This window comes from Myotis daubentonii, chromosome 12 (assembly GCF_963259705.1).
Source record: "Myotis daubentonii chromosome 12, mMyoDau2.1, whole genome shotgun sequence".
Taxonomy (NCBI): domain Eukaryota; kingdom Metazoa; phylum Chordata; class Mammalia; order Chiroptera; family Vespertilionidae; genus Myotis; species Myotis daubentonii.
In genome coordinates, this window is record NC_081851.1 from 54,175,063 (window position 1) to 54,202,883 (window position 27,821).

Here is a 27,821-nt window from a genome sequence, read left to right on the forward strand (position 1 = left end):
AACTCCACTGATGATCACAGAAATGCAAAGCAAACAAAATGTGATATTAAATATGATAATTTAATACAGTACCTAGTATGCAGTAGACACAAATACTAGTAGTAATAAAAGTAATAGTATCTATCTTTGCCCAAATTAGCAATGGTTTACAAATATATACAATTTGGGGCAAGGGTCTCAGGCCATTTTGGACAGCCACCTGGCAATATACACCTAGAATCATTAAAAATGTCATATTCCTTAACCCAGTAATTCCACTTATGAGTCACTTCAGTGAAATAATCATATGTAAGATAAGAGATCCTCTCTTCTCTTTCTTCCTCTCTCTTACACAACACACACACAGATGTCCATCCAAGAATTATGAAAGATAATAGAAACTATAAACAACTCACATTTCTTATTATAGAGTAACTAGTGACCTGGTGCAAGGATTCGTGCACATTGAAAGGAAATTAATTAGAAGGTGGGCGGTGGGGTGGGACAGGGCAAGACAGGCCAAACACGCCCTGGAGCCAACCTCCCTCGGTCCCTCCCCAGCCTGTTGCACCTGGGGTGTCTGCAGAGTGAGTGGGATCCCTCCGGCAGGTGGGGTCCCTTGGCCTGGCCTGCAGGGATTGGGCCGAAACTGGCTCTCCGACATCCCCCAAGGGGTCCTAGAGTGCAAGAGGGCACTCTGAAAAGTTGTTGTTGAATAGGGTGTGGAACGCAAATGCAAGTGTGCAGGAAACCAGATTCGAGGAAAACAGTGCCCCAACAACAACATAACCCACGCCCAGCCAAAGGTGGAATCGCGCGGCCCCATAAGGTATTGGACTCCCTCCTCTCTGGTTTTGGGGTGCGTCACCTGAGAACCATCACTGCCAAGTCACTGCAGCTCAGCAGCTCCTGCATTGAGCACCTGCTCCCTGGTGGTCAGTGTGCATCATAGCTACCGATCAGGCAGACACTTAGCATATTAGCCTTTTATATATATAGATACCTAATAAAAATAAAGTACACCTATTCAATCTAATATTTATTTAGCAGTCATTAAAAATTACTGTCTTAAAGACTACACGGTAAACAAAAAAGCTTTGTTAAAACTAGTTTAAAAAAAAGCCTAATAACAACTCCATGAAGAAAGTGTATAGATTGGACTTCAGTATCAAACAGATTTAGATTTGAATTCTGAAAAAAACACACACAAAAAACGGTAAAAAACCCAAAAAAACAAACAAATATACAAAAAGCTTACTGTAGCCCAGCCAGAGTGGTTCAGTGGTTAAGCGCCAACTAATGAGCCTGGAGGTCAGGGTTCGATTCCTGGTCAGGGCACATGCTGGGGTTACAAGCTCGATCCTCAGTGTGGGGTGTGCAGGAGGCAGCCAGTGATTCTTTATCATTGATGTTTCTCTCTCTCTCTCTCTCTCTCTCTCTCTCTCTCTCTCTCTCTCTCTCTATCTCCCCCCCTTCCTCCCTGAAAGCAATATATATATATAAAATAAAACAAATAGCTTACTGTAGTTTACATTAGTAACTTGGTAATTTTTTCTTTGTTCTTCTATTTTCCAGTATTTCTGTAATGTGTTCATTATTTTTATAGTTTAAAATAAAATAAAAAAACTCGCCCTGGCCAGTTTGGCTCAGTGGATAAAGTGTCGATCTGCTGACTGAAGAGTCATGGGTTTGATTCTGGTCAAGGGCACATGCCTGGGTTGTGGGCTCCATCCCCGTAGGGAGTGTAATGTGCAGGAGGCAGCCGATGATGATATTCTCTTATCATTTATGTTTCTATCTCTCTCTCCCTCTCCCTTCCTCTCTGAAATCAATAAAAATATATTTAAAAAATAAAAACTCAAGAGGGAAAAGGTAGTGCTAGATTACTTTTAGTTGTAGTGTTTTCATTTCACACAAAAATCAAATCATAAAAAGATTTGGACTTATCGAAGTCCTCAAGTCAAAAACAGAAGTCACCTCATAATTTTAGTACAGCCTATTCTATCACCAAGCTTTTCTGTAACACCAATTAGTTCATGGGTAAATAAGGGAATTATTTTACTACAATGTGAAAATCACATTGGTTTGTACATAATTTTTCCCAGCCTATGTTTTTGCGCTAAATAACAACAGCTGAACTCCAAGAAGGCTAACACAGTGGAAAGCAGCAAGCTGCTGAAAACACAGTACTGTACACAATTCTCATTCAACCCATGTTCTTCCTTTTGGCACAGGTTGGCCAGATGTATTTTCCTGTTAGTGCTTAATGAGCTCTCTTCTCAAAATTTTATGCATTTTACTATGACTTCCATAACCCTGTATTTGCACACACTTCCATCAGGCTAATTTCACCTTTTTAAGTCCTAAATCAACTACATTTTTTATTTGTAAAAAATTTAGTATAGCTTTAAAAATATTCTAGTATTCTTATTAAGATTTATTTTTTTGTTAGTGCTCTGGTTACCAACTTTCAGATGTTTTGGGTGAGTTACCCCAGGAACTGTACACAATTTTAGTATTTTCAAAAATATTTATATGTAATATCACAACAGAAAGGTCTGTAGATTTTATACCCAAATCAAGAAACCTTTACGCTTTATTTATTTGGAAAATTCTAGATTTATGAGCAACTACTTCTTAAAATGAACTGAAATCATTCAGTAGCAGATCATTAATAATATGTATGAAAGTTTGTTTCATAAAGCAAAACAATTAAATAAAAGGAAATCTAAGCTAGAGATATATTATTTCCTTTTCTTAATCCTTTAAGAACAATCCTTCAACAAACCACATAATAGTTGTTGCACATAATAAACGTCACTCAAAATGAACATTTAATGCCAAGAGAAAATAAAGTGGGATCTGAAAAAAAATGTACTCTAATTTCTTAGGTTTATAACTATCATAACCCAAGTAATCAATACACCCACTAATAAACTAATTTCTAAAACTTAGACATTGCTACCAAAAAAAAGTAGGTAAACATACAAGACAATTTTAGCAAAATACACATTTTGCTAAATGTAGACTCCAAATCTACATTTCAGAAAGAACAGTTTCTTCTCACAGGAGAATTTTAAAAGAGTTTAAATAAACCCAGTACAATCTCTCTAGAACCCCTGCTAGAGCTTCACTGTAGAAGGGCCACGGCAGTATCTTCAGAAGAGGGTTCAGAATTCAAGTGTACCATTTTTTCCATAGCTGTGTAGCTCATGCATCTCTCAAGGTGTCTGCATGTTATGTTCAATATTACAGTGATAATCTATTCTAGGACAAGAAAAATAAAATGCCATATTGGAATTCTTATATCGTTTCCCAAAAGATTAGAGGAGAGCACTTTTGCTTAGGTTGGTTATTAACACTGGTGTGAGAAGAAATGCATGACAGAGACTAAACAAGAGAAGGAAAACTGAGCCACAGAATTATCTAAAAATAAAATGCTGTATTATACAGTATTAGAGGTGTTGCCCCAAATAACCAAGGAATCCCCTAAACATAAAATGGTAGTTATAATCACTTACCACTCTTTTTACCATTCCTTTTTTAATTTCAGACTTTCTAGATCATTTCCTTTCTATTTAAAAAGAGGTCTGCTAGGGTACTTTCAGGTTTTATTTCTTTGAGCATGTATTTATTTAGCCCTTGTTCTTAAAATGTATTTTTGCTAGCTATAGAACTCTAACTTGAATTACGAGTCATAGTTGTTAGACCTATTTTCACTGAGTATATCATTTTGTGGTCTTCTACTTCCATTATTGTTTTTGAAACCTAGTAGTCCTTTGAAGGTGTTCTGTGTTTTCTCAAAAAAATTTCTCTTTTATTAAGCTCTTTTTATTTTCCATTTTGTTGTCTCTCTGTGTTGCTTTCTGGACTTTTCAGATTTATCTTTCATTATATTATTTTTTATTCAATGGGATCTATTTGCTTTTATCTCTCCCTTAATTTTAATTGCTGTATATTTTCATTTCTAAAACTTCTGATTTTTTACAAAGTGGCTGCTCTTTTCCTCACTTTTAAGTTTTCATTGAATATATTAAAAATACTTATTTTATATTTTACAACTGATAATTTCAAGATGAACTATTTGCAGGTCTGATTTTTCTAATTCTCTTATATTATGCCCTGTTTTCCCTAGATGATTTATACATTTTTATTATAAGATAATCAGTTTCATTAGAACTTCACCAATGGGAATTATTTGATGATGATGATTCATGTTGCTTATGTCAGGCTCCTGAAAGTAACAATCCAGGATCCTTTTACATTCTTAGCTTGAGGTTTAGTGTGAATTCAGGTTGCAAGCCAGTGTGAGGGCTCATTTGTGTTAATACATTTTCAGCAGAGATATTATTTTTCCCTTAGCAGAAATAATCTAGAAAGATCATTTTGTTATCCTTGGTGACACTAAGGCAAAGAACTTCTAGATCACTCTTACACCTAAAATGTATAGACCTATGGAAGTCCAAATTAATGGGGAAGACTATTTCCTGCTTGATGTTTTACCTCGGCTGGGTCTGGGTTTTGCTTCCTAATCCCTGAGCCCCACAAAGCCAGAAAATAGAAGTTCACTTAATTTGGTAAATACCTTCAAGGCAATAGCCAGCTTCAGCACTCAGCTTACCTCTCACTAGGTTTCTAATTAGTGTTTGGTCTAAATATTCTTTATTCTGTGCCAGAACATTGATGCATGTTAGGTTATTTTCAGCAGAAAGGCTGGTCCAGATATGTAGTTCACCATTCTGCGGAAAACAGATATTTACATTAGTTTCCAATGGCAATATCTCTAATATGCATTAGCCTGTATGTTAGAGCATTGGCTCTTAAATTTCTTCTGCCTCTGCATACTGGAGGAATTTGATTTACTGCTCATTATGACAGTGATTCCCAACTGGAATTAGGTACAGAACATTTCCCTGGAGGCTGAAATTGATTTTCAAAAATTCGGTGCAGATTTTTAAAAAGAGGATGCTTTCATCACTTTTAAAAACCATACTCTTTAAATACAGTAAAGCTATTTCAACCCCTTAACTATGATTCAGTCCATAATTATAAACAAGTATTACTCTCCTGATAAAAATAATACTTATAGGGGATGCTAAAGTATATAGGACTATTTGCCAGTTTATCAGTGTTTCTCAAATAAGAATGTCCCAAGGATGTTCCTGGGGACAAAAGCTTTGTAAATTTTCATTTTTTTGCTTTCATTTCAATAACAGTATAAAAATGTATTTTTACTGTTTTCAAAGAGAAAAATAAAAAGACTTAAAACTACTCGAGGAACTAAAGTCAGTGATTCCTCAAAATGGGATCTATAATTTTTTTTCTACAGAAGGATCCATATATTATTTAAGTTAAGAAATATTGCTCCACACTAAAGGCCTCATATTGCTAAGTTTGAGTTACTGGATTAATCTTAGTTCAATATCCTAGCCCTCATTTGTACTGTAGTCACTGTACCTGATTATACAGGTGTATGACCACTTAGCAAAAATCTTTAAGGACAGATACATTTCAGAATTCAGAGTATTTTGGAATTTAGAAAGGGACTACAATGCAAATATATGTTATGTGATGTGTCAGTGAAGTCTGAGGCAGCACCCCATAACAAACATGTTAATATTTCTGTAGCAAAATGTATATTCACACTAAAAGGGGGTTAAATAAAGCTCACCAATAGTCATATCAATTCAGATCATGTTTTGGCAATACAGTGGGGCCTTGACTTACGAGTGTCCCGACTAACGAGTTTTTCAAGACACAAGCCGTCTCTCGGCCGATTTTTTGCTTTGAGTTGGGAGCTAAAATTCGGGTTACGAGCCAGCTTCAGATACCCCGCCGCTAATTGGCGCAGCGAACGTCACAGTGAATGCCACAACATCAGCCCAGCATCACGTGCCTCACTCGTTCACTTTATGATTTGACATACGAGTAATTTGAGTTACGAGCTCCGTCACGGAACGAATTAAACTCTTAAGTCAAGGCCCCACTGTATGAGAAAACTTTAGGTTTTTCAGAGCATTTTGGATTTCTAAATCATGAGGATGGAATTATAGAACCATTATTTACTGGAAAGCCTGATAAATTTCATTAGAATTTCATATAAGATCATACTTAAGAAAGATCAAATAAGGGTAAAGAGCTCACCTTAAGGTTTATAAATCTAATGCATAAACTTGGTAATTTTTTTCTCCCAACTACTTTGTAGTCTCTTTTTGTCTACTTGTGGCTTAATAGTGGAAGATACAGAATAAGTAAGCTCCTGATAAGCAGAAAATATTATATTATTAATTCTAAAATGTCAGAAGTACCTAAATGTAATAGGAATTTAAAACTCATTCCAAAGCCAACATATTAGCCAAACTGGATTATGATTACAATGTCTCTTCAGCTAGCAATGTGGATAAAAGGTAGAGAGAGAGAGAGAAGTGTAGTAAATATATATTATTTAGAATAACCTTTCCTGATCCTTTTCTAAGAAGCTTCAAGATGAAATCTCTTACTCCTACTAAACTCATGGCCCTGTTGTCATAGTTGTTAGATTTTATGGTGAAATAGTGTACAACTGTAAAATGAAAGGCTTCTTCCTTAAAAAAGAACTTAATATGTTTAACACTAAGAGAAATTAAACAGAAACTTAAGGGGGCAGTATATTTGAAGTTATAAAGAATAAGCAATTTCATATTATAAAAAAACCATAAAAGAGAAATTTAAATCATTATTCTTGATATTATAATCACATCTGGAAGCAGTGAAGCAGAGTGTTAAGAGCCTGACCTGTGAAGATATATGCGTAGGTTCAAATCCCAGCTCTACCAAACAATAGGTTATAAGATCTGTCAATTTAGAATTTTAATAGTACCTACTTTCATAAGATTGTTAGTACACATTAAATGAGAATAAATATAAAACACTTAGAACAGACGTAGTACAATAAATACTAGCAATAGAGATGGTAATTATTATTATTGTCATTATTAATTTTTAAAAATTATTATTACATTTTTTCCTAAAGTAATAGGTTTGCAAATGTTACATTTTTCAAATAAAAAATAATGGCACAGAAAAAAAAATATGGCACAAAATTTAAAAAATCTTCTGGTATTAAGGATGGGTCTCCCTCATGACCAATGATACCCATTGGCAAAACAGCCAACTGAAATTAGGCCTTTTTCAGAAGAGTGCTGCAATAAGTATCATCATTTTCTTTTTCTTTTCTTTTTTTTGGTATTTTATTGATTTTTTACAGAGAGGAAGGAAGAGAGATAGTTAGAAACATCGATGAGAGAGAAACATCGATCAGCTGCCTCCTGCACATCTCCCACTGGGAATGTGCCCACAACCAAGGTACATGCCCTTGACCGGAATCGAACCCAAGACCTTTCAGTCTGCAGGCTGACGCTCTATCCACTGAGCCAAACCGGTTTCGGACATCATTTTCTTTATGACGCAACTTTCACTTCCTTACTCTATTTGATGCACTTTTTAGGTTATGTCAATATTTTTTTTGCCCAATCATGCAACATGACAGAACCCTTCAAATCTTTCTAGTTAAAATAATATAAAAGAATCTAACCTGGCCAGCATGGCTCAGTTGGTTGGAGCATCACCTGTAGTCCCTTACACCAAAACATCACAGATTCAATTCCTCAGGGCACATACCTAGGTTTCGGGTTTGATCCCCGGTCGGGGATGGGAGGCAGCAACTGATTGCTGTTTCTCTCTCACATCAAGTTTCTCTCTCTCTCTCTCTCTCTCTCTCTCTCTCTCTCTCTCTCTCTCTCTTTCTCTCTTTCCTCTCTCTAAAAATAAATAAAAACATGTCCTTCGGTGAGGAGTAATAATAAGAGTAATAATAATAATAATAATAATAATAATAATGTAAACTTAAATCACATAAACTTTAAGAACTTTTGCCGAAGCCTGTTTGGCTCAGTGGATAGAGCGTCGGCCTGCGGACTGAAAGGTCCCAGGTTCGATTCCAATCAAGGGCATGTACCTGGGTTGCGGGCACATCCCCAGTAGATGTGCAGGAGGCAGCTAATCGATGTTTCTCTCTCATAGATGTTTCTGACTCTCTCTATCCCTCCCTTCCTCTCTGTAAAAAATCAATAAAATATATTAAAATATCATCTTTTTTAAAAAAAACTTTAAGAACTTTTTTAGTATTTTATTATCTAGTGTCTCCCTCTGGCAAAGTCTAAATTCCTTTATTTACAGCTTTGGCTGATAACATTCTTACACACACACACACACACAAATACACAAATCATAAAAAATAAAGAAAATAACTACACTATCTCTGAAATAAAAATGTTGAGTTTTCACTAGTAACAACATTCTCAATAACAAAAAGAAAAGATATATGGCAAATATAATGCTATAATCAAAACAGGACAAAAATATAAATACCTACATATATTGTTATATTCATTTGTATCCAACTAATTCAGAACCTACTATCCTGTTACAAAATTTTGATCATGTTAAAATAGTCAAAATAATAATTTTTCTCTACTCTCAAGATATTACTCATATTGTGAATTTCAAAATTAATCTAAAATACTTTCAAAATATGAGTTCATGAATATAAAATTTAGTGACAAGAAATCAGGCTCTCAGTCCAGCAATTCTCATGAATATAAAGTTAGTGTATACTTTAATAAATAATACAGCGCCATAGCAAATCCTATATAATAAAGATGTAATATGCAATTGGTTGTTAGGTGGTGAGGTGTAACGACCGACCACGTAACAACTGGATCACGGATCAGCAGGAGGGTGGGGCAGCGAGCTACAAGTGGGTTGTGGAGAGCTACAGGAGTGGGCAGGGCAGCAAGCTATGGGGGGGCGCAGGAGGTGGAGGGAACTACAGGAGGGTGGGGGAGTGAGCAGAGAGCTACTGGAGGGTGGCAGCGAGCTACTGGCACAGGAATTCGTGCGCAGGGCTACTAGTAAGATACACTTCTAATCAACTCAATTCTGTTAATGATGTTTAAATACTTTTAAAAAGTGCTTTTCAAATTATATTATTGAATATCTTCATGTCACATTTTTTAATTTTAATTGTTTTTATCTTACCCATATTATAATTAGAGCCAAAATCTGTTATTATTTGCAAGATAATGTAATAGTTAAAAATTTATATTTAATCCATTACATTACTAAATAATACTGAAAAAGGATTAAGATCAAAATAAAATATGATAGTCAATTTTTTATATCCCAAGGCAAATTAATTACAATTAATTTTTTCCTTGCACCCCTGACACAATCATTGAATATTTCTTTCCTCATTACCCAGAAAGAGTAATAAGGAAAATCAATTTTGCTGTTTCTAAAAAGCTTTTACTACACTGGCATGAAAAGGAACCCTACCACCTGTTATGTTCTACTAGAACTGGGAAGAAGTTGAAACCAACACTTGAGCAATTATACCGAGAGACCCTGAAGACTTGTAGTCAGCCCCACGCTTAAAGCAAGAGATGATTAACCATGAACTACATGGCAACGTATGACTTACAGATGTAGTTGTTTTATCTTTTCATCACCTACTAGTCCAACTTCCTATTTAAAATCAGTCTCACTATACTTACTTTAAAGATCTGAATTCCTGAATCATGTGACGAATGATCACTATATTTTTGGTTATGTTCAATTAAATGAATCTCCAATTTCCAATTTGGTCAATTTTACATGGTCTTAAGACATTTGGAAATTTTATTTTTATTGACTTGCCATTTTACTTCCCATCAAGAACTTAATGTCATCGGTAAATCAAACAATCTTATAAATGTCAAAAGAGCAATCAGAGATTAGACCCCTCCCCCCACTTCAGATTTGTGGCTTTCCCATACAATCACTTTAAATTAAGCAATATTAAAAACCATTTGATTTGGGCTAAGACACCCTAACAAAGGGAAATAGGCAATCATTCACTGAATTCAGATTACTAAACAGTGTTTTTCATAGAAAAAATATATATGACAGAGCTTGGCATACCATAGAAATACAAAATGTGCGATTTTATTAAAACTGCCTGGCAATTATCTCAATTCTTTATTGTAAGTTAAACATTGTCTTTGATTAAGCTATACTATACAATTAAAGAAATTTACATTCAATTTCCCTCTCCTTTCATCTCTAATCTCCTTTAGAACCATTTTTACTTATTAATTATAATGAGGTACCATTTCTCAAGACTGAAAGCCATTGCATTATATTTCCTATAGTTTTTCAACAGTACACTAAGTTTATTATAATAAGCTCAACATAAAATATTTTAGCAGTTTACAGATACTAATAATTTTCTAAATCTTGGGAGTTATTCCTTTTTTTTAAAGGAAAACAATTTTCTTCTTGTTAATTTATCACATCAGTAGCAAAAATCAAGTGTAACATTTATTGAGCACATACTATCTGCAAGGCTTTGTGTAATAAACCTAACAAATGCTAAAACTTTAAAGATATTCTATTAACTCAAAATACCTGTTAACTTTGGTAACCCTCAATAGAAAAAAAGATATATAAAAGGAACTCACAACCTTTTCTATTGAATTAACAATACATTCTTTGTTTTTATTAAGATTCTCAATTATAAATACTGTCCATCCCATAAAATCCAATTCTGAGATTAGGGGGTAGATTCAAATCCCAAATGTACTGCAACAAGACGTATGTTTGATTAAAATGCTACATGATGTCATGTATCCAGGACAACTGAAGCATTATGGTCTCTTAGGAATAAAACTGCCTCTTGGTCATAGATTTAGGTGACACAGCATGTGATCCATTGTCTCTAAACAAAAAATGTGTGCAGCTGTATTTTCCAGTCAAGAAAGGGGGGTGAGGAGCAGAATACAAAAGGGTCAAAGATTTGTTTCATAGAGAAACTGTTTTTCAAATAGGGGTAAAAAAAGAAAGAAAATTGAGTGGGTGGGGGGGGAACCTTTCTCCAACTCATACTAAAAGCAGAAAACACTAAAATCTGGGGGAGAAAAATCTGTTGTGGTAGACTACTGAATCCACTTTTCTCCTACACTAACTTGCCCAGATACACTGTGTAAACCATGGCTTAAATGCCACTTCTATCTAAATAATTTTGTACTCTTTGTACACAGTATATAGAGTTCTCCTATACATTGTTGCAGCATTTGCCTCAAAAAAAACCACCACCACCACCACCACCAACAACAACAAAAAACACCAAAAGTCTCAATTGTTCATCAGTTTCTTGGGGAAGTTAAAAATGAAGCAATACCTTTATTTTTTTTTTTTTTAAAAAGAACACATTTGCTTCTAAGCAGTAACAAACCTGATATTTTCTGCATAAAGATCAAATACTTCTTTTTATAATGGATCCCTAGCATAGGTAACTCTGCCTTTCACACAGAAATACTGATTTTAAAAAGCAGTGCCACAAGATATCTAAATTGAGTGAAAATTGTTTTCACTAATAAAAAGTTATTTCGAATAAATGTTAAAAAAGTTGATGACACAATAACTTGTAAACTTTCATCAGTATCTAAAACGTAACACTAATTACTTTATATGTTATTAAATATAATGATAGAAAAGAAGCACTACTAGCTCTCAAGAGTAAATCTAGTTTAGAAACTCATCTCCTCAAACTTTGGGATAGCAATCAATGTGGTGTCCAAACAAAAATATTTTGGAGGCTGGAAAAATTGATCGCACAGAAATAAAAAAACAAAAATAATCAGTAATGAAATTAGAAGTAATATCATCTGTGCTACAAACCATATAGTGACCAGTTAGCCAGCCAACCAGCACTTTGGTTCTTTGAGAGTCTTGTACTCTGCACTTGTATAATAACGTGGAAAAGGAACAAAGTAACAGAAACCTAAAAGTCAACAGATCTAATGTCCCAGAGTACAAAGGTAAGTATGGTTAGCATTGGAATAGAAACAGCTGGTATTCTTTGTTGTCATGATTTATTTCTGTGTAAGATTATTTTCAATGCCTTGAACACAAGCCATTATTAGTCAGCCATGGAGTAAGCCTCTCCCAGCCAATTAAATTCCACTGAAAATAAGCATTTTTTAAAAGCACACTCATGATCAGAAATACATTTAATAAAAGTATAAAACGGCATCTTACCAGTAAGTCCCTTTTGTCAAATTTGGAAAGCAAGAGTAAAACTTGGTATAGTAAAACTATACTGGTTTATTTAATATACTGATTTTATATGTAGTTCTAAAACAACACAAAACTACAATTAGTTTAACACAGAATTAAGTTCATAAGGACTAAACGGACCCTATATGTACACTTACTGAAGTAAAATATATTTATGCTAAAACCTATTAAAGATATTTGTTATTAATTAGATGATCTCCAGAGCATTTTAGAAAGTAACGTTTACCCTAATGAACACTCAAGTTCCTAAATAAATTTGAATGGAATATAACCTAAATTCTAAGTAGCCATATTAACAGCAACTATATACAGTTAAGTAGTCTAGTTGTCACTACTAGGAGACAGGATCAGCAATAGAGTCGATGGTAGTTCTACTTGATAATATAAAGAATACTGAAAGAGAAACGGGCTATTTTTCTTCTTAGAGATCAATGTATGTCATGATTGTTTTTTGGTAGGGTTTATGTTGTTGTTTTGACCTATTGAGTTTGAGATGTTAGTGAGACAATCAAGTGGAGTGGGTATTTGGGATACATGCGATCTAAAGTTTAGGAGACAGGTCTGGTCTGGAGATAGATTTTGGAGTATTAATATCTGTAATCTGCCCATCTCTCTCCATTTTCATGGTCCACTATGCTCCAGGTCAACAGTATCTCTCATCTTAACCACCACAAAGGTAGTCCACATAAATGGTACGACCCTGTGGTTGTGTTCTAAATGCACACACACAGTGGCTCTGACAGTATCTTCCTAAAAGAACAACCAGAGAGTAGAGCCCCCATTTCTGATTTGTGGCTTTCCCATCCAAAAGTCTAATCTCCTTGAATCTATGCCTGATCCTCTTTTTTCTCTAGAACAAAATGTAACTAGAATAATCTTGTGAAATGCAACTCTGACAATGTCCCTTTCTTGCTCAAATCATCAAGGGAACCCTTGGATCAAAATGTAGGTAAGTAGTTCTTGACATGTTATATGAGAGGTTCTGCATAACTTTGCCCCTGTGTAATCTCTCTGGACACATCTTTTACCACTCTTTCCCTTGTCTCCCCACTGTAGATTTCTGAAAAGGCCTTGCTTTCTCCTTCTTCGGGGCCTTTACAAATGCTACCCACTTTGGCTAAAATACTCTTCATTTCACCTAGCCCTGGATAACTATTTATCACTCAATCTCAGCTTTAAAATCTTAAGGGAAACCTTCTCTAATATCCCACACTAGAGGGGACTCCAAATTATATTCTTTCATAATATCCTGTACTCTTTGATAACATTTATCACACCTAAGGATGGTTTAATACACATCTTTTCCTGACTTACTGAAAGCTCCATAAGGCAGATTTGGTTGTCTGTTTTGCTTACTGCTCAAGTTATTTGTTGTCTAACAGATCTTGGTTCTAGCTATGCCACTACATAACTCTGACATCTATTAATGAGATGAATGGGCTTTCATTCTACAATAATCTAGATGCTATTAAAAACTGAAATCCAAATACTACTAGCTTTCCTGCAAATACATACATGGTAAAATTTACAATTCCTACCTATATGTACATTTCTTACATGCCTGAGTGTATGTGCCTAAATTATGTACATATAGTATAAAGGTAAGAACTAGTACTTTCATATATGTGTTGTTTTAAGTGTTTCACTAGTATTAACTCCTTTAATCTTCATAACAGCCTTACCAGCCTTGCTATTAGTAGTGCCCATTTTCTATATGGAAAAATACATAGAGATGAAATGATATGCCCAATATCACAAACCTTGAAGAGGCACAACAGGAATACAAATTCAGGGAATATAGCTCCAGAACTCACATTCTTCATACTACACTAGCTGACATCCTGCCTAGATAGCTTCAGAACTACAAAAGAAAGACTGAAAAAAAGTACATACTACCATCAATAAATCTGACTCAATATCTACATCCTCAAACAAATTCTCTACTTGAAGCTAGTGCAAACTAGACTAATCTTGTTCAAATACTTCCTTTGTGTTTCTCTACTTATATGCTTGCTCCTGCTATTCTAACATCCAATTGTTTACACCTTGCCTACTACCATTCAACCAAAGGCCTAAACCCAGTGACAACTCTTCCATGTAATTTCCACCCAAACATCTTTTAGAGATATTTTTCTCTCCCCTACTATGTCCAATTGCATTTATATATCTTCTTTTTTACTGGAGTTGTTTTTGTCTCTATAGCTCAAAAGAAACAATAGACACAAATTACTTTATAAACACTAAAATTCTATACCTTATAAAATACTTAATCCAGACTAAACAGAAAAACAGAGGAGAATAAAAAATATCAATGAACACAACACCCTCAAGCAGATTGCTTCAAGCAAGTACAACCTGGCTCTAACTTGCTGCCAACTGGATTAAAAATGCAAAGGGAAAATTATACCCAAATGTACCACATCATTGCATTTTCTTCAACTAAACAAAGGAAATATATTTGATCAAACTATACGTTTAAAAAATTGAGTGAAATATGATACTTATTTAAAAAATAGTTACTGAGCAATTAACATTAAAGTACAAAATACTATGCTAGATACTATGTTTCCATTCTGCTTTGTGATCTTTTCACTTCCTAAATTTCAGTTCTCCACTTAAGGATTACTGATATACCATTAATATAGTAAACCTCTATCATGGCTGTATTTCCTCTTTTAAGGTAAAGAAACAAACTATAAGAATATAAGTTTATCAACTTCCTGAATTCTCTACCTCCAAAATTATTAATATAATTTAAAATTTTACATTAACTGTGTCAAAATTCTAATTTAAATATTAAATTATGCTAAGTGGGCTATTCAATATAGTATGAAAGGTATAACTGTACTAATACACTTTAGAAAGAATTTCAATAGGCGTTCAAAGTAAGAGTGTTTTGTAGTTAACCAAGTTAATTAAAAAAACAAAGAACTGAAAACCTCATTCAACAAGTCTTTAGTCAGATTTTATTCTCCAATAAAATTGTTATTTTTTAATTAATATTCCCATTGTTAAAATGGCATCACTTTTTTACTCTTCTATTAAGTGACTTCCTTCCAAAAAAAGTTTATCATCAGTTTCAAAATTTTGATTAATGTTCTTTATTTAACTCGACCTCATTTTTTTTCCCAAAAATAATCATAGCATCTCATAAAGAAGAGCGCTCAGGATCTGTTTTCCTAATGTGCTTTTCCCGACATACCTGTTAAACTACTTCTCAGGGGGAAAAAAGCTAAGTGGAAAAATTACCGAATACCTATGAAAATAGGGATCGGGCCTAAACTGGCAGTCGGACATCCCTCTCACATACCGGGACTGCTGGCTCCCAACCGCTCGCCTACCTGCCTGATTGCCCCAAACCACTTCTGCCTGCCAGCCTAATAACCCCCTAACCACTCCCCTGCCGGCCTGATCGAAGCCTAAATGCTCCCCTGCCAACCTGGTCGCCCCCAACTGCCCTCCTCTGCCAGCCTGGTCGCCCCTAACTGCCCTCCCCTGCCAACCTGGTCACCCCTAACTGCCCTCCCCTGACAGCCTGGTCGCCCCTAACTGCCCTCTCCTGCTGGCCATCTTGACCACATGGGGGCGGACATCTTGTGAGGGCATGGCAGTCAATTTGCATATTACCTCTTTATTATATAGGATTATGTTTATAAGTGCCATTAAAATCAAGGCCTTTATTGAGAGGATACATTTTATTTTATGTTGCCCTGGCCGGTGTGGCTCAGTTGGAGCATCATTCTGTGCAATGAAGGGTTGCAGGTTCTATTCCCAGTTGGGGCACATATCCAGATTGCAGGTTCAATCCCTAATAAGGATGCATATGTGAGGCAACTGATTGATGTTTCTATCTCACATTGACGTTTCTCTCTTCCCCCTCCCTTTTCTCCCTCCCTCCCTCCCATTCCCTCTGAAAAGCAATGGGAAAAAATATCCTCAGGAGTGGATTAACAAAACAACAAAAAAATTCTACTCCATGTATAAATCAGGCAAACTCCAAAAGAGTAGAAATAAAGAATCTTGCTCCCCACTATATTCTTAGCACTTAAATACAGTAGCTGCTCAATAAATAGCTATCCAAGTTTAAATGTTTATTTATTGAAAAGAAAATCAGGTTGAGGAAAATAAAAAAATACATGAATCTGCCCTGGCCAGTGCAGCTCAGTTGGTTGGAGTGTCATTCCGTACGTACATCTGAAAGTTTCGGGTTTGATTCCTGGTCCGACCCATACCTAGGTTGCAGGTTTGATCCCCTTTGGGGCATATACAGGAGGCAACTGATGGATGTTTTCTCTCCCCAACCCCCTCTCTCTGAAGGCAATTAAAAAACAAGTACATGAATCTAGGTTAAGGCCTAGAGCATGGACTGTGCTTAGTGACTTGCTTCCAGAGCAGAATATGGAATGAGTGGATATGGGGGTGAAACCTAGCAAACAAAGACCTCAAAAAGGTGATCATGGTTAACATAATTTTATCATATTATTTGCAAGTAACCTTGATATATTGTGATGAGAATGGCTCTTCACCTCTGTTGTCTTGCTCCCTAAAAACCATGACTCCAGTCTAATCAAGAAGCATCAGAGATATCACCTCATACCTGTCAGAATGGCTATCATTGATAAATCAACAAATAAGTGTTGGTGAGAATGTGAAGAAAAAGAAACCCCTCATGCACTATTGGGGAATGCAGATAGGTGCAGCCACTGTGGAAATCAATACGGAGTTACCTCAAAAAATTAGAATGGCCTGCGGACATCCCCTGAGGGGTCCTGGATTACAAGAGAGCACAGGCCAGGCTGAGGGACCCACTGGTGCACTATCGGGGCCGGGGAGGGACCATAGGAGGGTTCCAGGGCGTGTCCGACCCATCTAGCCCTGTCCTGATCACCCGGACCCCAGCAGCAAGCTAACCTACTGGTTGGAGCGTCTGCCCCGTGGTGGTCAGTGCACATCATAGCAACTGGTCGAATGGTCAGACACTTAGCATATTAGGCTTTTATTATACAGGATAGCCAAGATTTGGAAGCAGCCCAAGTACCCATCAGTAGATGAGTGGATACAAAAGCTGTGGTACATTTACACAACGGACTACTACTGAGCCATAAAAAAGGAAGGAAATCTTAACTTTTGTGACAGTGATGGATGGACCTGGAGACAATTATGCTAAGTGAAATAAGCTAGTCAGAGAAAAACAAGTACCATATTAAGTGAAACCTAATGAACAAAATAAACAAAGTGGAGACAGTCTCATGGATACAGAGAACAGACTGACAGCTATAAGGCAAGGGGTTGAGGGCTAGGTGAAAAGGGTGACTCAGGGACACAGATAATAGTATGGTGATTGCCAGAGAGAAGGGAAGGTGGGGAGAGATAGAAGAGGATAAAGCGAGTGGGAGGATAAATGATGGACGGAGACTTGATTGGAGTGGTAAACAAACAATACAATATGTAGGTGATATATTGCAGAACTGTGCACCTGAAACTTGTATAATTTTGTTAATCAGTTTCACCCCAATAAATTCAATTTAAAAATTTTTTAAAAATCCCAATCGAGGAGCAGTCTATAAAATTTCTGACTAGTACTCCTCAAAATTGTCATAGTCATCGAAAACAAGAAAAGTATGAGAAACTGGAATTCTGGAACCAAAAATGGGCACTAAGGGAAAACTAGTGAAATCTGAATAAAGTGTGTAGTTTAATAGTAATGTAGCAATTTTGTTTCCTTAGTTGAGACAAATGTACCATAGTAATGTAAGAAATTAACAAGAGGAAAACTGGATGAGGTATTACTCTATGTACTATCTTGCAACTTTCTGTAAATGTAAACTAGCCTAAAAAAAAAAGTTTATTTAAATTTTAATAAGTTTAGGATAAGGGAAGTAAGGAATACATAAATCAAAATCCCTTGGAAGAAAATAATAACAAACATTATTTTGGTCCCTTTATATTTGGTGGTAAAAATAGAGATAGCATTCTCATACAGTGGAAATAAAGTTATTAAAACAATACCATAGTTATTATACAAGTCTATATTATGAAGTCACATGTGACCGAAGCAAATGCCCCCTGAATTCTAATTTCTCACAATATCTTTTTCTCAGTCCTCAACACTTCATTAACTCTATGACAAAAATTCCTAACATAAGCTGTCAGCTCTATATTGACTGAATTATCCCACACTTCCAGCTTCTAGTCACGAAAGGTCAAATTCACCTTACACTCAACTAAACTCACCACTCTCTTTGTGATGTTCCCCTTCTAAATCTCCTTCTCAAATTTTTCTTTTTTCAATATATCTCTTCCCTTCTCCGTCCTCTTCAGTCCCACAGTTAATAATTAGTCCTACACACTGCTGTCAAATGAACCTTCCTCAAATAAGGATTTTATCACATCATTCCAGGCTCAAATGCCATATTTAAGTTCAGAAGTGATGTTTTCAAGGCCATCCATAATTGTTTATTCTTTTGTACCCATCACATATAAAGAAAGACCTTTCCATCATCTCTCTACCTTATAGGGTAAGTCCTGCTTTTCCTTTATTCACAAAATAATAAAATATCCACTAAGCATATAACATATATCTGAGAAGATAAGATTTTATAATCTTCTTGGAGTAATAAAACTTAAAAAGATAACTAATAACATGGGAATTTGTCTATTCAAGGATGTATCCTCAGTTCCTATAAGAGTGCCTGGCACATGGTAGGTGCTGAAAAAACATTTATTAAATGAAAACAAGGCAGTACAGAATGTTACAGTCCAAAAGAATTTGGTGTTAATAGTGATGAGAGTTTTCAGTTGGAGAGAGAAAGGCAGATCTAAAATTGTATTATTTTAAGGCTCTCAGGGCAATCAAAATTACAACTAAACCTCAAGCTTGAGCAGATCTTCAGCAGTTAAGAGGATGTGTGCAGGTGCACGTCAACAGAAAAATGTTATATCAACAAAGGTAAAAAAAAAAAAGAAAGAAGTAAAACTGGTATATCATGTTGAAGTAGTGAATAAACAGTTCTTATAGGTTAGTGGAAAAGATGGGAGAAGACAGGAACCAAAGTTTGAAAAGTCTTGAGAAGAAATTTGGTATTCATGCTTGATCTTCAGGAAGATGAATTTAATGGGAGTAAAACTTTAGAAAGCAAGAGAGCCCTGTTTCTTCAAGAAGCCTCCCCTATCTACTCAAACCTCTAGTTTTCTTTCCCTCTTAACTTACAGCACCTGCCTGCATCATACAATTTAACTCTTAACTATATCATCTCACATTGTAAACTCACTTTCACATGTTAATCTTGTCTCTTCAACCTAACAGGGATCAAATCTTAGGCCTCTTTTTCTTCCCTAAGAAATCAGCAAAGCATTAGATCTTCAAAAGTTTGTTCTTGGAGGACCTTTTTGCACTTATGCAAAAATTACAACTGAAGAGCAACACATACATAGCTAAGCTATAAACTGGCATAAGAACAAGACTATTTTTTAAAGTTTCATTTGATAGATCCCATAATTAATAATGTAGTTATCTTCCAGTGTATGTTTTCAATGCTTTCTGCTTTATGTAAGTATTTCATTACCTCATTTACTTTTCTTTCTCACCTAAGCATTGCTCTCAGTGGTGAGCACACATATTCATCTCTCAATCCCATTATCTTTTCTGCACTGAAGCCTTCCTGATATTTTTATCTGTTAACTTCATGAAGAACCATTATCATGGTGTAATTAAAACTCTAGTAAATGTTGCTGCTATAATTTCTCTACACAATTCTAAATGTTTCTAAATTTCTCTACACAGCCTTAATGTTTCCTGTGGTTTAGCACTCTTCCAGTAAAACTGGTTAAATAAAAACATATGTTATGGAAATAATTCAAATACACAAAGTATTCACAAAATGAAACGATGCATTAGTTAGTAACCAGGGATTGTATTTAAATTCTAAAAGTTTCCAAATGCTCCAAAAGTTTAGATTTTAAAGTTTTCAATCTTTTGACATTTAATTTTTATATAGTCTAAAAATTAATTTTCATTCCCTTAAAATCTGTTCATGTTAGCATTCATATTAATACCTTTCCAAAAAAAAAAAAAAAAAAACTTAAGAAAGTGTGCACACATAAACCAAACGAGCGTTTATTTCAGCCCTAAACAAGTACTTTCAACGGTAACAATCTTTTCAGGTCACGACTTCTTTGTAAAAAGAAAAAACTTTAAGATTTTATAAAGCGACCAAAAAGAAATCCTCCAGAATGTGATTATTGATGATTACACCAGAACCTCTCATTAATGGCTTTAACATTCAAACATCGCCCCAACTCCCGAGGTAGGAAACCCCATCCATAATGTACCATTTTATTCCCCACTACTCTTTAATGGGTACTTCATGCTGCTAAGATTTTAAAAATGAATCATCAGAACGGCAAAGGACGGCAAAAATGTCAATATATACCTTACAAGGACTGCAAGGAAACAGATAAGTCTTTCGATTTGGACATGTACAGTTCAGCTTTTTCCACTTCCCCATCTCAGAAAACACCAAAATAAATGTGGATGGAAAGCTACGGCCCGGTTACAAAGCCCCCGGCTACCGGCGAAGTGGCACCCTAGTGGCACTAGGACAATCTCTTACACTCCGCCGGCCACGTGGCTGTCACAATTAGGAGGACGGGAGAAACAGCGTAAACTAACCAGAAATAAATAATCGCACTCCTCCCCCCGCCTTGGAGTTCGGGTAGAAGCAAGTATGTGTCATTTCTTTGCATGTAAAGACTTTTTTTCCTGTAAGGAGAAAACTAAGTGCAGAGGCCGCTACAAAGAGACTTGAAGTCGAAACAGGGTCAAAGGAGATGCCGAGAGTGTGCCCCCAACGAACTGGGTACCCCAACTCCCTTGAGCTGCGGTGGGAAAAAGCATCCCGAAAAAGGGTGAAAGGGGTGGAGTTGAGGAAGATGAAGCACAGGCTCGTGGGCCGCTTTCCCCGGACTCCCCCCGCCCGCCCCGGTTCCAGACTCGCTGCGGCGGCGGCCGTGGGGCCAACTGGAGGCGTAAGAGCCGCACGCACGCCCTCCCAGCTCACACCCAGGAGGGAGGACCGAGGGCAGAGGTAACCGCGGCCCCAAGAGCGCAGGCGAACAGGAAGTGTCCATTTTGTAGCGCCGAAACACTAACTCCCATCCCACCTCGACAGCCACCCTCGGAGGCCCCCAGGGCGTCCGCTGGAGGAGGAGCCAGAGGGTGCCGGGGTCGGCCACCCCCACATCCGGGACCCGAACCCGGCCACCCCAATGCCCCGGCACCCAACCGCCCGAAGTTCACTCCTGGCGGCGCCTTCCCGGACGCTACTTGGCCGGGCTCAGCCGGAGTCCGCCCGGGGCCGGGCGAGGACTCCGCGCCCCGCACGTCTGGCTCCAAGACGAGCCAGGGGAAGGGGCGTTGCAAAGACTCCTGGGGGGCTCGGGGCAGCCACTTCCTCGCACAGTGGATTCTCCCCAGTCGAACCCCAAGCGTCCTCGGGGTCACCTCCAGCCTTTCCCGAGAGACGGCACCCTTCGCCACAGTTTCCTCCGCGCGCCACCCGCTCCCGGGCGGCCAATACCTTTCAGGGAAAACTCCGAACTCCTCCCGGGGCCGCACTCCCATCAGTTCGACGCCCCCGGGGAGCCCACGCACCACCCAAGCGGCGCTCTGGGGAGATCCCCGAGCCGGAGCCAAATCCCCAGGACGAAAATGTCCGGGCGCGTCACGGGACAGCCGCCTCCGGGCCCCACGCCCGGCGCTGGCCGCACGCGCTGCTGGTGCCCGGGAGCTGCGCCGCGACCCCGGGCGGCGCCGGACGGAGAGGGCGCCGTTCCACCTGGGACTCACCGTCAGCTCGGCCGCCGCGGCGGGGAGGCAAGGGACGGGAAGGGGAAGACACAATATGGCAGAGCACCGCAGCTGCTCCCGGCAGTTTCCAGCAGCCGCCTCCGGGAAGACGCGGCCACGAGCAGGCAGCAGCAGCTGCGGTGCCGGCCGCGGCAGTACCACATCCCCCCCTCCCGCTGGCTTCCTCCCTCTCCCCCCGCCCTCCCCCCCGCTGCCATGGCAACGTGGCGCCAAGGAGATTAGCCCCGCCCCTCCCTCCCTGGGTTCCCGCCTCCCGCAGCCTCTCGGGAGGAGCGCTCGGCCCGCCCCTTCCCGTCCCCTCCCACCTCAGCTGAAGGGCCGGGCTCGGACCCGGAGGCGGCCTGGGAGGGCGGGTAGGGGAAGGAGGAGGCTGCGGTGTCCGGAAGGGCGGGGCTCGCACGGAAGGTAGGGCGGAGACGTGGTGGGCCAGTGCGGGTTTCGGGCTGAGGAGAAGCTGGGGAAGGCGGGAAAATGGAAAGGCCTCGCGTCCCGGGAAGGACCTATAGGAGTGCGGCGGGGCGCGGCGCGGCCGCTGACTGGCCGAGGAGGCGCGGGGCGGGGCGAGGGTGGCTGTCCCGGCCGGTCGTACCGGGACCGCGAAGCCGGTGTTGGCCCTGCAGGGACAGCCCCCAACAGCCCGAGCCTCTGTGCTTTCCCCCGAGAGCCTTCCTCCCTCGGCCAGGCTTTTTGAAAGCGCTGTAGGGACGATAAAGCATGAATATAAACTTAGGGCATTAGTACCCGCGCTGACTGAAATGTGATGTGGAAACTGAACTCAAGGTATTTGTGGTGGGGGAAAAAAAATGACTTTGGAATCAGAACCAAAATGTAATGAGCATAGCATTTGCAGAGTGCACACAAAGTGCTAGGGACAGGGCTGTCTTTACGTGCATGGTCATCACCATAACGCGAACCTAGCGTTGCCAGATAAGATACAGGAGTGCCCAGTTACATCTGAACTTCGGGTACGGGTAGCATAATTTTTTAAATATAAAATGTTCCACTTGGGCTATTCTTTCTAATTTCTTTTGTTTGCTAAATCTGCCAACCCCATCCTAACTCTTACAAATTTCCAGAGGAGGAGACTGAGGGTTAGAAAAATAACCTGTCAGATATAAAGTAAGTGGCAGAACTAAGGCCCTATTTTACTAAAATGATGATGCTGATAGTGAAATCTCTGAATATCTATATCCACGTCCCCCAAAACTACAGTAGTGATTCCTACCTCCTCACAAATGCGTTGAGAGGGTTAAAAGAACAGGTATATGAGAGAGACCTGCGCAGTGCCTGATGCATAGTAGGTGCTAATGGAAGTTTCCTTCCTTCCTGAACAACCCATGTTAACTGGATAGTCACTGTGTGCCAGGCTCTGAGTGTAAGTGAGCTGAGTATGGAACAAGCTGCCAACTAACAATAAAACAAGTCCAGCTGAGGGGGTGACAGTGATGAAAAAGAATTAATAGGCATCAGGATATATAAAAACAAAAATGGAAGTTTGATCCGTCTCATTCCACAGATGAAAACACTGCATTTATATGATTTGTCCAAAGTCATCTGCTAATTGCATTTGTTTTTCTTTTTAATCTTTATTGTTGAGGTTATTACAGATGTCCCTCTTTTTTCCCCCCTATTGCCCCCCTCCACCCAGTTTCCCCCCAGCCCCAGGCCTTCGTTGCCCTATTGTCTGTGTCCATAGGTAATGCATATATGTACATAAGATCTTTGTTTAACCTCTTGCTGCCCCCCACCCCCCTTCCCTCTGATAATTATCAGTCTGTTCCATGTCCATGCCTCTGATTCTATTTTATTCACCAGTTTATTCCATTTATTAGATTTCTTATTCGTCTATTTTTAGATTCACTTGTTGATAGATGCATATTTGTTGTTCATAATTTGTATCTTTACCTTTTTCTTCTTCTTCCTCTTCTTAAAGGATACTTTTCAACATTTCATATAATCCTGGTTTGGTGGTGATGAACTCCTTTAGCTTTTTGTTGTCTGTGAAGCTCTTTCTCTGACCTTCAATTCTGAATGATAGCTTTGCTGGATAAAGTAATCTTGGTTGTAGGTTCTTGCTATTCATCACTTTGAATATTTCTTGCCACTCCCTTCTGGCCTGCATAGTTTCTGTTGAGAAATCAGCTGACAGTCGTATGGGTATTCCCTTGTAGGTACTAACTGCTTTTCTCTTGCTGCTTTTAAGATTCTCTCTTTGTCTTTTGCCCTTGGCATTTTAATTATGATGTGTCTTGGTGTGGTCCTCTTTGGATTCCTTTTGTTTGGGGTTCTCTGCGCCTCCTGGACTTGTAAGTCTATTTCTTTCAGCAGGTGGGGGGAGTTTTCTGTCATTATTTCTTCAAATAGGTTTTCAATATCTTGCTCTCTCTCTTCTTCTGGCACCCCCATAATGCGAATGTTGGTACACTTGAAGTTGTCCCAGAGGATCCTTACACTATCTTCATATTTTTGGATTCTTTTTTCTTTTTGCTTTTCTGGTTGGGCATTTTTTGCTTCCTCATAGTTCAAATCATTGATTTGTTTGGGGCTCCCTGACCCAGCTGCATCTTGTTTGAGAGATTTTACCTTGAGCAAGGAAAGGCTATTTATTTGCAAATGCTGCTTCACACAGCTTGGATGGGGTTGTAAATTGGGTGAGGCGGGGTCTTAGGGAATCACCAGGATGGAGCAAATAGAAATGGCTGCCAGTCAGCCCTGCAACTGGGGAGGTCCCAACATAGGAACAATGATCCCTGCGAGCACCTCCATCTGGAAGAATACTGCCCTAATGCCAGATAATCCATCTCCTCCTGGTATGTGTCTGTGCTCCCCAGAGCCTCTCCCTGGTGTTGGAGCTCAGAGGAAGCAGGACCTTGTAAGTTCAGTTTGTAGTGCCGGGCTTTTAAGAGGAACAGCTGGGTCTCCTCTAGCCTCTGTGTCACTGAGCCCCAATCCACGCCAGTTTTTACAGCCCATATTTCTTACTGCCTATAGGGACTTCTTTTTCCAGCTCTGGGATCCTGGGCTGGGGCTCTGGTGTGGGGCTGGGACCCCTTGCTCCTCCAGGCAGCCTCCACAGAGACAATCTTCCTCCCGATTAAAAAAGAGGCACACATGGGTGCAGGATCAGCCCATTCCACACTCCGCGTCTCCTACCAGTCTCAGTGTGCTTTCTTCTTACTTCTCTAGTTGTAGGACTTCCATTCAGCCAGCTTTCCAGCAGTTCTGGATGATGTTTGTTCTGTATTTTAACTGTAATTTTGATGTGGTTATGGGAGTTGGCAAGTAAAGGCATTTACCGATGCTGCCATCTTCCCCCTCTCTCTGCATTTGTTTTTCTAAATCTCTCTCTGTCTCTCTCTCTGTCTCTCTGTCTCTCTGTCTCTCTCTCTCTCTCTCTATATATATATATATATATATTTTATTTATTATTGATTTTTTACAGAGAGGAAGGGAGAGGGATAGAAGGTTAGAAACATCGATGAGAGAGAAACATCGATCAGCTGCTTCCTGTACACTCCCTACTGGGGATGTGCCCGCAACCAAGGTACATGCCCTTGACCAGAATCGAACCTGGGACCCTTGAGTCCACAGGCTGCTGCTCTATCCACTGAGCCAAACCGGTTAGGGCCTCTGCATTTGTTTTTCATTACGTTGTCCTGAAGAGCCTCAGAACTACATTCAGAGTCAGAAACCACAAGTATTTAATAAACTTTATTCAAAGACAAATGAATTAGAAAATATATTGTTTAAAATGCCCTCATGTTTAGGATAGAAAGTGAAAGAAACTCAAATATACATGTTTAGAATTTAAATGTGTTTATAATTGTACAAAATGTATTTAACAAAAGACTTTTTGATCATGAGTTGATGATTCTAAAAATAACCAGTTTACCAATAAGGTATCGAGACTTTTAGCCCCTTGAGGTCAGTGACCATGTCTTTCTCATCTTTGTAATCTAAATTCTTAGAATAGCTTTTGGAATAGGGGTGATGTTCAATTCTTGTATTCTTATCAGTAAAAGAATTCTTGTTAGTGAAAGAAGTAACCTTCCTCAAATTACATGGTACCAAGGCTACCAAAAACATTCCTAAGTACTAATCTGCCATCCGGGCTAAAAAAGTATAATTGTGAAAAAGTCTAATTTTTCTTCTTTAAGGATTATTTTCATTGTACTTTTAAAATAAAAGGGTAATATGCTAATTAGACCAGATCGACCGGATGTCTTCCAGATGTCTGACTTCCTTAGGGACAAAGCCATGGTGGCAGGGGCCGAGGCAGAGGCAGTTAGGTGCGATCAGGCTAGTAGGGGAGAGCGGTTAGGGGCAAGATCAGGCTGGCGCGGGGGAGCAAGCAGTTAGGGGTGTGATCAGGCAGGCAGGCAGGCAGATGCGGTTAGGGGCAATCAGGCAGGCAGGAAGAGTGGTTAGGGTAATCAGGGCAGGTGAGCGGTTAGGACCCCTGTGGGGTCCTGGATTGGAGAGGGTGCAGGCCAGGCTGAAGGACACCCCCCCACACACATGAATTTAGTGCACCGGGCCTCTAGCATTTAATAATACCTACATTTCTATAAGTCCTGGTATTGGCAGTAATATGGACCAATCCTCCTACTGAGGACACTAGAAAAACTCAACAAAATATCATCTCAAAGGCATCAGAGAGCTTACAAAATAGGAATTACCAAACCATCATCTGAGGAGCAAAGGAAACCTAGGGAGGTCCATTTATTCATTCCATAGAGGGTTGCTGAGAGATGGGGGGTGGCAATTAGAGTTCGGGGTATGCTAAGGGGCTGGGGACTCTGTTGAAGACCCATTGCTTTGGATTGGTAATTCAAATGGCTATATCCTAGAAGTGAAGGGGTTAAATCTATTTTAAATCATCTCAATTCCAAGATTGGATTCAGATAATTCCTTTGAGTTTAGGCCTTGCTCAAGTACTTGGTGGAAGCAAACTAAAATTCTATGTGGAGGAAAGTAATGTCATTTCTATAAAAAATTTTACAAATACAATGTCTAGTACACAGTAAAATATAACCAGTTACCCAAGGAAACAAGAAAAACATAACAGGAACAATAAAGAATAAAAACAAACCCCAAAGGGATTTGGATAGTGAAATTATCACAGATTTAAAAATGACAAATGCTTCCTATCTATACATAAGTAAAACACAAGTTTAAAAATTGAGGCAGAGCACTAGAAACTTAAAGAAATAAACACATGAAATTTTAGAAACAATAAATCCTCATCTACTAAATGCTCTGTACTGGTCTTTTCTACTCATTGATTCGCCTCAGAGAGGCTGGGCCCATTTAAATAATCTCTGTGGGCGAGGTTCAGGTCTCTTAGGAAATCTGTCACACTTAATTTCGAGGTAACTAAGTGTGACAGATTTCCTAAAAGATCAATAAAAACATACTTTTTATTGATCTTTTAGAGAGAGAGAATTGAAGGAGAGAGAGATAGAAACATCGATGAGAGAATAACACCAATTGGCTGCCTCCAGCATGGCCTTCACTGGGGATGGAATCTGAAAGTAGGGCATGTGCCCTGACTAGGAATTGAACCAGCAAACCCTTGGTGCATGGGATGATGTCCAATCAACTAAGTCATACTGGCCAGGGCCATAGTGGCATTCTTTAGGCAGAAGGAAAATTATCCCTGTTGTAAGGTTAGATATACATGAGGAAATAAAGATCAATTAAAACAATAAATATGTGGGTAAATAAATGAATATTGATATTGTCTATATAAGATAATAGTAATGTCTTCTATATTTAAAAATACACAGCACTGGCATAAAACTCAGGAGAGGGTAAA

At 38.7% G+C, this 27,821-nt stretch overlaps 1 protein-coding gene across 3 annotated transcripts in view; it reads right to left on the reverse strand.

Annotated features, from left to right (window-relative positions):
• The window catches only part of FOXN2 (forkhead box N2), a 62,046-nt gene extending 39,924 nt beyond the window's left edge, over positions 1-22,122 (reverse strand). For 2 of the 3 annotated variants that reach the window (XM_059659893.1, XM_059659895.1), the window contains exon 1: positions 21,983-22,122. The gene's annotated coding sequence lies outside the window, so the exon portion shown is untranslated. Of the gene's footprint in view, positions 1-21,713; positions 21,848-21,982 lie in introns of those variants that run through there. The other variant, XM_059659894.1, reaches the window with a different exon arrangement.
• Positions 22,123-27,821: the final 5,699 nt, after the last annotated feature.